The sequence below is a fragment of the Myotis myotis genome, unplaced genomic scaffold (genome assembly GCF_014108235.1).
Source record: "Myotis myotis isolate mMyoMyo1 unplaced genomic scaffold, mMyoMyo1.p scaffold_m19_p_3, whole genome shotgun sequence".
NCBI classification, from domain to species: domain Eukaryota; kingdom Metazoa; phylum Chordata; class Mammalia; order Chiroptera; family Vespertilionidae; genus Myotis; species Myotis myotis.
In genome coordinates, this window is record NW_023416335.1 from 71,241,666 (window position 1) to 71,255,199 (window position 13,534).

The following is a 13,534-nucleotide window of genomic DNA, read 5'->3' on the forward strand; positions in this document are numbered from 1 at the left end:
CATTTGGGAGAGTTGTCTTTAAAGGACTTGGTGTTATTTATAGTGTTTGTTTTCATAACAATTGGTCAGGCCATTTTAATAGTTGGGGACAGAGGAAATGCAGGTATATTTGTGTAGGTTTTTAAAAATTACCTACTAGTGAACTATGAAATGCAAAGGCCTCAATTTTATACAATAAACTTTTATACATAATACTTCAAAAAAATTGAAAAGACAGTTAAAAACCAATTGCAAAAAAAAAAAAAAATTCCAGATGAGTTCTAGAACATTTCAAGAACTATGGGAATTAATCTAGTGTATAGTAAAAACTGTTGTGATTCCCTTTTAATTCTAAAAAACTTTAAGAACCTCAAACATAAAATAATATCAAAGGTATTAGTAGAAGCAATAGAGGTAGTAGTAGTAATGAAATCTCATCCCAATAATAAATATAGATTTAAAAAATCCTACAAGATTATTACCAACAGATGTTCTGAAATTAAAAAACACATTAATGAAGAGGGAAAACTTTATCATAACCTCCATAAATGTCCAGGAAGTGTTTAATAAAATTAAATTTTTATTCCAGCCCTGACCTGTTTGGCTCAGTGGATAGAGCATCGGCCTATGGACTGAAGGGTCCCGGGTTCGATTCCGGTCAAGGGCATGTACCTTGGTTGCGGGCACATCCCCGGTGGGGGGTGGGCAGGAGGCAGCTGATCGATGTTCCTCTCTCATCAATGTTTCTAACTCTCTATCCTTCTCCCTTCCTCTTTGTAAAAAATCAGTAAAATACATTTTTTTAAAAAAATTAAATTTTTATTCCAAGTACAACTTTTAGTAAGAGTGCATTAAAAGAAAGCTTTTTGGACTTGAGAAAATGTATCTGTCAGAAAGCATCAGCAAAACATCATATTTTGTAAAAATAGTAAGAAATATATCCTATAAAATTAAGAACAATGATATATTATCACCACCATTATTCAAAATTTTTTGGAGATCTCAGCTAGAAAATTTAGATTTTAAAAATTAAATTCAATATGAATACTGGGAGAAAGAAACTAAATTATCCTTACCTCTCTTTTTTAAATATTTCTTTTTAGAGAGAGAGGAAGGAGAGAGATAGAAAGATAGAAACATCAGTGAGAGAGAAACATCATCCATCAGCTTCTTACTGCACACCCCCTATTGAGGACAGAGCCCGCAACCCAGACATGTGACCTGACCCTGATCCGGAATTGAACCAGTGACTTTTTGGTTCATGGGTTCACACTCAACCACAGGCTAGGCAATTATCCTTATTTCTTGATGAACCATTTTCTCCCTAGAAAACCCAAGCAAATCAAATAAAATATGGTTACAATTAGGCTGTCAAAGATAACATCTGCAAGGATTTGCTATTGCATATGAGACCTGAAGGAAAAGAAGCTGACTCTACAAAGTCTAGGCATGTATGTGTCAGTGTGTGTGTGTGTCTGTCTGTCTGAGTTTGTGTTTTGTGTATTCACGTGTATTCATATATATATATGTGTGTGTATGTGTGTGTGTGTGTGTGTGTAAGTAAATGTATATATGCCATATACATGCACACAAATACATAAATAAAAATGTATGTGCTTCCTGGACTTGTAAGTCTATTTCTTTCACCAGGTAGGGGAAGTTTTCTGTCATTATTTCTTCAAATAGGTTTTCAATATCTTGCTCTCTCTCTTCTTCTGGCACCCCTATAATTTGGATGTTGGTGCACTTGAAGTTGTCCCAGAGACTCCTTACACTATCATAATATTTTTGGATTCTTTTTTCTTTTTGCTTTTCTGGTTGGGTATTTTTTGCTTCTTCGTATTTCAGATCTTTAACTTGATTCTTGGGATACTCTTGTCTGCTGTTGGATCTCTGTATATTATTCTTTATTTCAGTCAGTGTATGCTTAATTTCTAGTTGTTCTTTTTTCATATCCTCCAGGGTCTCACTAAATTTATCGGTGGTTTCTAGAAAATTCTTGAAAAACCTTATAAGTGTGGTTTTGAACTCTATATCCAGTAGTTTGCTTTCCTCCATTTCTGTCATTTGTGTCCTGTTTCTTTGTCTCTGCATTTTTTGTGCTTCTCTGTGTTGATGGAGTGGCTTTCTGTGCTAGGTGTCCTATAGGGCCCAGTGGCTCAGCCTCCCCAATTACCTGAGGTGGACACTCTTGGTGCAACCCCTTGTGGGCTTTGTGCACAGTCTTGTTGTATTTAAGCCTTGATTGTTGTAGGTATCTCTGGGAGGAATTGACCTCCAGGCCAATTGGCTATGAGAATCAGCTGTGTCTGCTGTGGGAGAACTTCTGTGCTGGAGACACCCCTCCGTGGCAAGACTTACATCAGTGGGGCTTTGGTGCTCACTGAGTCTGCACCCTGAGTGTGTCCCTTATGAAAGAAATAGACTTACAAGTCCAGGAAGTGCAGAAAACCCCAAACAAAAGGAATCCAAAGAGGACCACACCAAGACACATCATAATTAAAATGCCAAGAGCAAAGACAAAGAGAGAATCTTAAAAGCAGCAAGAGAAAGAAACTCAGTTACCTACAAGGGAGTACCCATATGACTGTCAGCTGATTTCTCAACAGAAACTTTGCAGGCCAGAAGGGAGTGGCAAGAAATATTCAAAGTGATGAATACCAAGAACCTACAACCAAGATTACTTTATCCAGCAAAGCTATCATTCAGAATTGAAGGTCAGATAAAGAGCTTCACAGATAAGGAAAAGCTAAAGGAGTTCATCACCACCAAACCAGTATTATGTGAAATGCTGAAAGGTATCCTTTAAAAAGAGGAAGAAGAAGAAAAAGATAAAGATACAAATTATGAACAACAAATACACATCTATCAACAAGTGAATCTAAAAATCAAGTGAATAAATAATCTGATGAACAGAATAAACTGGTGATTATAATAGAATCAGGGGCATAGAAAGGGAGTGGACTGACTACTCTGGGCGGGGGAGGGGTGTGCAGGATGCGGAAAGAGACTGGACAAAAATCGTATACATATGGATGAGGACAGTGCGGGGGGGGGGAGGGTAAGGGCAGAGGGTGGGGTGGGAACCAGGTGGAGGGGAGCTATGGGGGGAAAAAAGGAACAACTGTAATAATCTGAACAATAAAGATTTTTTAAAAAATGTATGTGTCTAATATTGTGTGTGTATGTGTGTGTGCATGTTGATAGATAGAGGGAGTAGGAAACATTTTCTGCAAGAAGAAGCAAGAAACTCAGAGGCTTTGGGAAAGGAGAAAACTTGATGTTCCTAGGGAACAGAGAGGGCCCTGAGAAGTTGGAGTTTACTGGTCCAAGAAAATTAATAGAACATGGGGTCTGACAGGCAGACAAAGGTCACGTCATGTAGAATCTTGTAAGGCATGAAAGGAGTCTAGATTTTGTTCAAAGTGAAGCAACTGATGAATTAGTGGCAGACGAATGCCATATTCAAGTTACATTTTTAGTATATTACCATGACTACTGGGCAAGTAACTATTGTTCTAGACTCAAGAAACTGCTTGGGAAGTTTCTTGTGGTTGTTCACATGAGAGCTGTGGTGGCCCTGTTTGGATGCTGGCTAAGATAATAGAGAAAAGTAAATAGATTTAATATATATGTTGAAAGTGTAACTTTTATACATGCTATGAAATGAATGCAGGAGGTTATTGATACAACTAAGTGGGTGTATGATATTGTTGTGTATAATAAGGACAAGGACTATTGGGCTCAAAGTATGTAGGTGGAGGGGAAGAGGGACACAATTTAGAAATTCACTGTGTGTGTACTAGACAGGCATGCCAATTAGAAATCCACATGAAGATTTTAAATTTAACAGTTGAAAAAAAGTTGTGTGGATTTCAGAGGAGAGGTCAAAGCTAGAGATATGAATTTGGAAAAAAAATCAATATTTAATTGGTGTGTAAAGCTACACAGCAAAATGAAATCACCCCAAGAGATATGGAGGGAGAACAGAACCCAAACCTAATCGTAGAGGTACTGCAATATATATATATACCTTACAGTATAAAAAGCTGAGAGAAAAGAAGACAAAAAAGTAGAAGGAGAAAATCTGGGGGAAACCAAGATGGCGGCATAGGTTAACGCTGGAGATTGCTGCCTCGAACAACCACTTCAAAAAAAAACAACTAAAGACGGAATGGACATCATCCAGAACCACAGGAAGGCTGGCTGAGTGGAAATTCTACAACTAGGAGGAAAGAGAATATCATACCCAGACTCAGAGGAGGCACAATGCTGAAGTGAAATACTCAGGTGGGGAGTGCGCGCGAGCGGGCTGGCGGCGAGGGCACAGTTGTTGTTTTCAATCGGGAGGGAGTTTCAGACTCTGAGCTCCAGATCCGGGCGAGACTCTAGGGACCCAGACTCAAACGGGAGAAGCGGGACTGTCTGGCTTCGGTCAGAACTAGAAGGCAGCTTTCTCTCCAAGGTTTGCAGCGGTTGCTGGGACTCTGTGAGGCAGAGCCCCTAGGGACAGAACTGAGAGCAGCCATAACTGCTTGCTCCGGCCCGGACTGTAGATCCTCGGGGACCCGCCCCGCCCAAGCCCTGCACAGAGCCATTTGCCTGATAGCCTCAGGCAAACGCTAGATTAGCACCACCCTAGAGATCCAGCACAGAAGCTCTCCCACTGCAGACACAGCGGACTCTCATAGCCAGTTAGCCTGGAGGTCAAATCACCCCTGGTATTGCCGACATCAATCAAGGCTGTAACTACAACAAGACTGCGCACAAAGACCACTAGGGGGTGTACCAAGAAAGCATAAAAAATGCGGAGACAAAGAAACAGGACAAAACTGTCAATGGAGGATATTGAGTTCAAAACCACACTTTTAAAGTCTCTTAAGAACTGTCTAGAAGCCGCCGATAAATGTAGTGAGATCCTCAAGAAAACTAATGAGACCCTCGATGTTATGATAAAGAACCAACTAGAAATTAAGCATACACGGACTGAAATAACGAATACTATACAGACTCCCAACAGCCGACCAGAGGAGCGCAAGAATCAAGGCAAAGATTTGAAATGCGAAGAAGCAAAAAACACCCAACCAGAAAAGCAAAATGAAAAAAGAATCCGAAAATACGAAGATAATGTAAGGAGCCTCTGGGACAGCTTCAAGCATACCAACATCAGAATTATAGGGGTGCCAGAAGATGAGAGAGAGCAAGATATTGAAAACCTATTTGAAGAAATAATGACAGAAAACTTCCCCTACCTGGTGAAAGAAATAGACTTACAGGTTCCGGAAGTGCAGAGAACCCCAAACAAAAGGAATTGAAAGAGGACCACACCAAGACACATCATAATTAAAAGGCCAAGAGCAAAAGACAAAGAGAGAATCTTAAAAGCAGCAAGAGAAAGAAACTCAGTTACCTACAAGGGAATACCCATACAACTGTCAGCTGATTTCTCAACAGAAACATTGCAGGCCAGAAGGGAGTGGCAAGAAATATTCAAAGTGATGAATACCAAGAACCTACAACCAAGATTACTTTATCCAGCAAAGCTATCATTCAGAACTGAAGGTCAGATAAAGAGTTTCACAGATAAGGAAAAGCTAAAGGAGTTCATCACCACCAAACCAGTATTATGTGAAATGCTGAAAGGTATCCTTTAAGAAGAGGAAGAAGAAGAAAAAGGTAAAGATACAAATTATGAACAACAAACATGCATCTATCAACAAGTGAATCTAAGAATCAAGTGAATAATCTGGTGATCATAATAGAATCAGGGACATAGAAAGGGAATGGACTGACTATTCTTGGGGGGGAAAGGGGTGTGGGAGATGCGGGAAGAGACTGGACAAAAATCGTGCACCTATGGATGAGGACAGTGGGTGGGGAGTGTGGGCGGAGGGTGGGGCAGGAACTGGGAGGAGGGGAGTTATGGGGGGAAAAAAGAGGAACAAATGTAATAATCTGAACAATAAAGATTTAATTTTAAAAAAAAAGTAGAAGGAAAAGCAGGCAAACGAAATGTCACAAATAAGAGTTGGAGAGAGAGAATAAAAGTGATTTGAAAAAAAATTTGGTCAATTTATGCTAAAATTTTGACAAGAAGAAAACAAGGCCAGATTACAGTGTGTAAGAAAGAAAAGGGAAGATAAGAAAGTAATTAGATGCCAATAGTGTAACATGTCAAGAAGTTTTGCCACTGAAAAATGGAACCACAGAAGAAGCGTGAGTCACTGTTCCAGTGCATCTTGTACTTAGTGTGCAAATAAATCCCCTGGGACTCTTGTGACAACTCATATTATGATTCTGTAGCTTGGAGATTTTACATGTCTAAGAAGTTTCTCATTGAGATGCATGATACATACAGGTCAACACAGTTAAGCAGCAAGGCTATATACTATTTAGTGAAAGATGAAAGTTGTAGAAGTTTATGTACAGGTGAGGTACACAGGATTAGACTGTCAAATCACGCCCACAGAAATCAGAAATATTTTCTAGTGTCAAGCTTTACTAATAATTTTAAAAATACACAAGTGAAAAAGAAGTCTGGGACATAATTCATAACTCCTTTGCCACATGGAACACGTTCTCTGGACCAAAATAATAAATGAGTCTTTTTTCAAACACAAAAAAACACAGACTCCTCCAAGAGGTATTTATGGGTTATTGCTTCTCTGGTGAGAGCATTTACATTCTGAAACATCTCTATTTATATGCAGAGAGTTATGTAGCTTACATGATAGTCTCATAAACTGTCTCAGAAACCCAAACATTCTGGACTATTAAATTCATGCACGCTTAAGTCCCTAGGCCTGGCCATCTACCAGGGCCAATTGGGGCCTTCCTTCCGGCTGCCGGCCCGAGCCTTGCTTCATTCTGAGCTTTCCCCTGGTGGTCAGCAAACCTCGTAGCGAGCGATTGAAATCCCGGTCTCCTGGTCAAACTATCGAGGGGACACTTTGCATATTAGCCTTTTATATATATAGATAAGAAATCCTTTAGGCAGGGGCATCTTGATGACCGCATTCTGTAAGTAAGGTATCTTACTCTAGCAAATATCATGTCTATCAGGTCAAGTTGACAATTAATTTTGACCACACCATCTGTTTTCCTTTCCTTCCCCTAAGATCAGCACCCCAAGAGAAGGAAGTGAATGAGTCACAGGCCAGCTGCCTTCATTCTCCCCAACAGGGTTAGGTGAAATCCTCATTCTCTATCCCCTCCTACATCCTACATAAACCACCAACAAATTCTTGAGTGAGAATTATGGGAGTAAACACTTCTATTCTCTCCCTCTAATCTTGCTACTCCTCTCTAGAAAAGATGTGACTATCTGGTGAGACGGAGGAGAGCCTTCAATTATAGGACCTTACCACCAGCTAGTGGGGTCAGTTGCTAAACAAAAGCTCTCTCCTCTCTCTATTTGCCTGGTTCAGCTTAGCCAGGTGTTCTGCCAAAGCAGATTCTGCCTGTAGAATCTCCTCAGAACAAGAAGGTGGTTCACAGTAGTTGGTACAGTTAGTGCAGGTGGGAATTGGAAGGGCCTAAGAGAGCTGCTTTTGAGAAGGGCAGGGCCTCGAAAGAAAAGTCGTGCTCCTAATTTGTCTCCTTGAGTTCTTAAATACACTGGACTGAAGAGCAGATGAGTGTAAAAATTCCCCCTCCTAACCTCAAGCATATTCTTTCTAAAAAGCATGGTGTGCACGTGTGTGTGTGTGTGTGTGTGTGTGTGTGTGTGTGAAGTAAGAAGGGAGGGCAAGTGAGAGGGGTAGAGAGATGGGTAGGAGACCAGATAGAGGAATTTCATCTTCTTTAACATACATACAGAAATTTTGGGAAGTTTACACTCCCAATCCAACCCCAATAACATGTTTATCCTTCTTGTACACTATTCTCCCTTAACAACATGTATCAAGATCTGGGAATGGAAAATACCTCCTCTCCAAGACCCACTATGGACAAACCCAACTCCCATCATTGATGCTAACCAAGCTAAGGAAATGCTACTGGCACCTCAAAGCATTTATAATCCTGCATCTAGTATTTATGGTACCTCTATCCTTGAGAGTGTCTAGGGAACAAGTGCTCCTAGTGAGGAGGCACAGGAGCTTGGAAGCATCAGTGAGTCCTCACCTTCATTTTTTCCTCTCTCTGTGTACAATGCCTTGTTCTGAGTCTCCAATAACCCCACTTTCTTCCAACAGGAGGATCTCTGTTTACTATATTATGTGTATCTGTGTCAGGAAATTCAACCTGAGATTCACAAAGACACAATAGAAAAGTAACCCACTAGAGAGATGTTGGGCAAGGATGGAGAATAAAATGAAGTCTCTCATTACACAGGAAATAATGAACTAGAGGATATACCACATTATCACACCGTTCAATAATTTCCAATAGCAGAAGAGGGGGAAAACCTTCACAATTAATTACTGAAATAATATATTCATGTTTGCAGTCCGTAATTTTTTGTGTTTTAGAGTTTAAAAAAATGTTATGAAGAAAAATGAGAAAATATAGTTAAATTAATAGTTCAATTGGTTCAAAAGTGCAAAAAATCTATCAGTAGGTGAACATTTAAATTAACACTAATATATAGAATATTAGTCCATAAAGAAAATATTTCCTATTTATATGTATTAATGTGGAATGATGCTCAGAGTTTAAGTGAAAAAGCAAGTTGTAAAACACAATGTATAAAAGATTGGAGTTGTTTTTTAAATTCCATATTACGTGTGTGTACATAAGTATATAAATAAAATATGTGTACATACATAGAAAAAAACACAAGGAAAAACACACAATAAATTGTCAATCACAGTTACCTTTGTAAAGTAATATTGGGTATGTAGAGAGGTCAGATAGATCTATATTTTTTCCTTTATATGCTTTTGTTTTAGAGAGAACAGAAGGAAAAACACAGAACTACACATGGATATATTTTCCTTTAGTTAAGCTGAGTCAGGAATATTAATAATGTTGCCTAAAGGAACCATGTGACTCCATAGAAATGTAGCCTTCACTGTATAGGGAGCGATTTTGGTACTCTCTTGTGCATCAGTTTTTCTCTCCAACAGATTAATTTCATCGGCATCCTAACAAAAAAATTATAAACTATGTGTTCAAAGCAGTTTCCCTTGCTCTCACATCCCTCCAGAAACCATCCCATTTCTCTGCTCGCTTTTTCCTTACTTCTTGTTTTCTCTTTAATCCACTTCAGTGTACTTTTTATCCCATTACTTCTCTTGTTCTTGTCACCCGTGACCACTATATTGCCAGACCCAATGACACTTCTCTGCCTTCCTCTCTCTTTACTGCTCAACAGGATTGGATAGGTTAGTGACCATTTCCTCATCCTTAAAACACTTTTTTCACTAGACTTCCATGTTATCTAAGACACTTATTATCTGATTGTAGTAGCATCTTCTTGGCCTTCTCTACTGGATCTTCTTTCTTTGCCAACCAGGCAGTCCTCGGGTTACGTCGAACTCCGGCGTACGTGGTTTTGTGGTTATGTGGCCATCTCCCGTTTATTTATATAAAAAAAAAGTTCCGTCATTTCGACGTATGTACATATGTGCTTTATGTTTTTTATTATTTATTTACCACAAGTAAAGGTCAGGAATTGTTATCTTTCTTTTAAATTTTTTTTACTGTTTCATTTCATTACTGCTGTGTATGTGCTCCATGTGAGTGACGTAGGTGCTTATGTAGGTGGGTTCTGACTTACAGTGAAAATCGCGTTACATCGCCCCATAGGAATGGATCTGCGACATAACCCAGGACCTACTGTATTCCCTAATGCTGGAGTTTCCTGGATTCAATCCTTAAATCTCTTCTCTACCCACATTCATTCTGTATGTGTTTACATCTGACCCCATGGCTCTAAATACTGTGGGCAATAGTTCAGAGTAATGCCGGCTTCTGTGGTAAATTCCCAAATTACAGTAAATAAACAAAATAAAAGTTTAATTCCTACATAACAAATTAATACATGTCTTCTGTCATGTGAACTATTATTTAAGAAAGAATTAGGAATCTTATGATCAAAAGTGTTTTATATAACTTTCTCTTTCAATTCCTATTCCCACTGTAGGAACTTGACTTTTTAAGTTATTCTTTGTTAATTGATGCATTATTACTACCATTAGTAATATGATTATAGAGGGGGTAGTCCCACATGAGCCTATACTTACCACAAGGCAGGGTACACAAGCATCACATGAAAGTTTAGTGGGTACAAAACTGGATAGAATGCATACAAACAAGCAGATCCACTGGGAAGGATGTAGTTTGATTGGGGCAACCAAGTTAGTAGATCAATATAGAGAAGCTACTTTAATTCAAGGCAAGGCCAAAGCTCTTATGAATGAATATTCAAATCCATCTGATACTTTCACAGTTTTTGCCAATTTCACAGGTATAAGTGGAATGGAAAGAGCACATGAATTTTAAACACATTGTCAAGAAAGCAGAGAATGTGTAATATTCAGAGAAAATGGCCAAAGTTCAGATTGTACAAATTTAAAAATTAGCTCAGCAGCATGAAAAATTAATTAACTGATTTCACTGCATAATAACTATAATAATGACATTCAATGTGAAGATATGTCAATATTCTAGATGCTTTTCATAACTCAGCATACATATAATAATTCTATAACACAGGAACTAATTTCCCTTTGAACAGATGAGGGAACTGAGGGACAAAGTGATTAAGTGGCTTGTTCAATTTCATAGTAAGCTCCTGGTTTCAAACCAAGGAAATCTAGCTCCAAAGTTTATGATCCTGAACAACATGCAATACTATCTCCAAAATATTAGGACCATGAATTTTCAAAAGATGAAAGAGTAGGATTAACATTTATAGAATTCACACTCTTACTATTTCTGAACTTTGAAAAATTAATATTTAATACCTATGACCAATACTGGGTTGTAGATATTTCAGAAAATCTGCTTTAAAAGAAAAACCTCTAAAGAAATATCAAAAAGAAACAACCATGCCATCTTATAGGTAATGGCAATGTTTCAGTTGCCATGTTAATAAGCAATAACAAATATCAATTTGAAACCTTCAAGTCTAAGGAATGTTTAATCACAATTAACTACTGAATTTTAGTGCTATTCCTTAGTAGTATCATTACCAAACAGTAAAACATGGAATACCATATTTCTTCTACCTCAAGTACACACACCTTATCAGGGAAACAAGACATCTAAATAAATTGCTGGCATAGAGTAAAAATTTAACTATGAAGCAGTATAGCAAAATATTCCAGAGAATTAACAGAAATTAAACAATGACCATGTTTCATTAGCCAATGATGTGCCCACCATAAATTCTACTGCCAGAGTTGTTATTGAAGTCCATATCGTCTATTTATCCACCTGCCCTATGAATACTGGAGACAAAAATAACACTTGCTTATTTTTTTCACATTAATTATAGATTCCTCATTATATGACTAAGTTACCCAATTCAGGATGAGAACAGAATGGTAGTGATACAGAATGTTTGGACTGGAACCCAGATTCTTTGTCCATTGGAATCGAAGAATGAATCCACGGACAGAAGATGAGATAGCAAAGGTGGAGATTTATTGAAGAACAAGTACAGATTTCCACGTGGAGACGGGGAAAGGGTCCCAATGAGTTTCTTTTCCCTACAGCTTATAAAGGCTGCAGATCTTGGTGCCTTGATATCCCTTCTTTTTGGTCACTATTCCCTTAGACTGGTTACTATAGTAACTCCTGGGCTCAAAGGTTAAACCTCACATGGGACATGTGAGGTTCCCCCCCCCTCCTTCCTTATTGTTTTTCTATTCCCTTTGGGCTTTCTTCATCTCCTTCTGGATGAAGGGCTTCCTTCTCTTATTTTGTAAATAGAGACCTTTTGCTGTTCCCATCTCCCTCATTCTATGGAAATGCACCTGTTGCAGTTTTTCAGCTTCCCTATTCTATGGAAATATACCTTCTGCTGCTCTGCAGCCCTGTGCTTCTTCTATTGTCCCCTTAATTTCTAAAATTTCCTAAAATCGGTCTTTTTCACCCCAAAAATTCCTGTTTCAGTAGACAGGGTATATTCTAGTCAAACACATCATTCTTCCCTATTGTTCTAAAATTACTTTGACTTCTCCAGAAGTCTTATTAGTGTCAAATGGATTCCTTGCAGGCCCTTTCCAGTTCTTCTGCAGACAAGACTATATGTGGGTACTATGGTCTCACCACTGCTTACACTCAGCATGGGCCACTGCTTCTTACCTCATTGTCTTTGGATCTCATATATTAAACACCTGTCTTTTGCTAGGTTCTTATCTGGATGGAATGAAGCTTTAGTTCCTCTCTGGATTATATATAAGATTTTAAGGATCTATAAACTCATTAAATAGCACTTCTTCACAATAATGCTGTCAATAATTCTTAATAAATATTTTTTGAAAATACTAAAAAAGTGAAAATAATTTTAGAAAATCATTAGTAAGAATCTCACCAATAAGAAATTATTCCAAAAGGCTTATTTTAAAACTACTGCATATAACTAAAATCAAATTTTTCACTATAAATATATATTTTAGATTAAACTCTCCTATAAAAATATGAATGTCATCATATTTTATTCTTAGCTATTTCATTATTATTGAATATCAAGTTGATAATTTTTCATTGGTGTAAATAAAACCAGTGAAAACTTTAATGTAGAAAATGGTCCTTCTGTCTGATTTTTGTCTTTAACATTAATTAGTAGTGTGGAATTAATAAACCAAGCAACAAAGTATTTCCCCCTTTGTAAGTCTATTGTTATATATATTAAACTTGTGTCCTGAAAAGGCACTCTCACTGGGAATGTACAAAATACCCAACTACCAAACCATCAACTTTATGCATGTCCCCACTTACATTTTTCTGATTAGATGAGTGAACATAATATCTTGTTCCATAAACTTAAATTTATTTGATAACTTCCAGTGACAAATGATTTTTACTTTTTATATTAATATGACTCTGATGAATTCTCCAGAGAGTGTGGTATGAGCTATATATTTATTCAACCTACTCTTTTCACATGTTTCCTAATTCATTCACTTCAGCTCTAATTTTATAGTTTCATTCTTTCTTTATATCTTTAAGCCTTTTGTAGGTGTTCCTTTTCTTAATCCTTATTTGAAAGTCAAATTTATGAATTTTCTAGCATTCTAATAAATAATTTACTTTTTAGAATAGCTTTGGGTATGAGGTACTTTGTTTTCATGTCAATATTTTTTGTATAGCTGACCATTTGTATTAATTTGGGAATATATTTTTAAATTTTTATAGTTTAGATATTGCCAATTTAACTTTCATTAATCTCAATTTTACTGCATTCTGGTCATAAAATATGGTCTGTATAATTTCTATTGATCATCTATGCAAATGTTTCAGGTCAACTTATTAAGATAAAAAAATAGCCACTCCTATTCCCTCTCACCAAGTGAATTTACTTCAGAGCATTCATCATTGTAGTTACATAATTCTTAGCATATTCACTTGCTTATTTTGTCTTCCCCACTCTGCTGTTAGCTCT

General features: G+C 37.5%; 1 long non-coding RNA gene across 1 annotated transcript in view; it reads right to left on the reverse strand.

Moving 5' to 3' along the window:
• Window positions 1-8,109: 8,109 nt before the first annotated feature.
• The window catches only part of LOC118651472, a 46,455-nt gene continuing 41,030 nt past the window's right edge, over window positions 8,110-13,534 (reverse strand). Inside the window, exon 5 of the long non-coding RNA XR_004966255.1 lies at window positions 8,110-8,223. This is a non-coding gene — a long non-coding RNA (uncharacterized LOC118651472). The remainder of the gene's footprint in view (window positions 8,224-13,534) is intronic.